Here is a 1216-nt window from a genome sequence, read left to right as displayed (position 1 = left end):
AGCTAGAAGGCGAAAGCAGAGAATCGATACTCAAGAGTTGTGTGTGTGACGTTCATCAGACGAACGTTCGAAGCTATCAATCACTGTGAGTTTACGTGATGTTTTTTTAAGGGTTGCATATCTGTTTCTGTTAAATTGCAAGTTTGTTGTATTTTACGAATATGTTTGTTATGTGAACGTGTTTTCTGTGATAATATGTTGTGTGGGAAATTTGGGAGGGGGGAACTGTACTGAAGATTTAATCCTGAAAACAAGCATGATGTGTGAAGCTTGTTAAGCCGTAAGAGCGAACATGCTGTGTGAAGTTCGCCAAACAATGTTGTGTGATATAGTCCTTTCCCCCTCATGTTTTCGGTAGTTTATGAACTGTGTGTAAACCGTTTATTCACTGGGCCTTAGGCTCACCAAACTCGTTTTTTTTTTCAAAATAAAAAAAATGCAACCAGGTCACTACACTTATGAGAATAGTAGCAAGGGCAAAGAGAGGGTGTAGCGCCAAGCTACGCGTGAAGATGATAGACTTGAAATGAAGTCTATTCATGACTTGTCTTGACGAAGAGTAGTCAGTTGTGGGTTTAAGCAATTGCTGTATGATCAGAAGAAATTTTTAGACTTCTGCTGTGATTTATGTTTAAACTGTTTCAATCCAGTATTTTATGTAAGTTTTCAATTTTTAAGGTTGAAATTTATTAATGATTTGAGGTTAAGATAAAGATCGGATTATGGGTCTTTACAATAACTTTACAAGTCAAGCCTCATGAGTTGACACAATTAATCTCATCATTCTTTCTTATACTCACATCCTTATTCCATCTTTCAATCTCTCACCAATGTGGGATATCTCAAACTCAACCTCATGAGTTGACACAATTAATTTCATCTTTTTTTCTTATACACACATCCTTATTCAAATCTTACAATCTCTCACCAATGTGAGATATCCAAACTTAACCACAATTCATCAACACCTCAATACTCAATTTTCATGATGTCACCTCAATACTTTTGGTTCTTCCTTTAATATATATATATATATATATATATATATATATAGGGTATATTTCAAATGCAACCATGTCCATTTGTACAATCAATGCAACCCAATTATTTGAGATATATTTAGAAATGATAAGAGTTTATTTATTATGATTTGAATATTTATGGAAGATGAATATGGTTCATTAATTATGATCAATACTTTATATTAGGAAACAAT

Source organism: Cynara cardunculus (assembly GCF_001531365.2).
Source record: "Cynara cardunculus var. scolymus isolate 2C chromosome LG 6, CcrdV1, whole genome shotgun sequence".
Taxonomy (NCBI): Eukaryota; Viridiplantae; Streptophyta; class Magnoliopsida; order Asterales; family Asteraceae; genus Cynara; species Cynara cardunculus.
The sequence above is the reverse complement of the archived record's forward strand: the minus strand, read 5'-3'. Positions refer to the sequence as shown.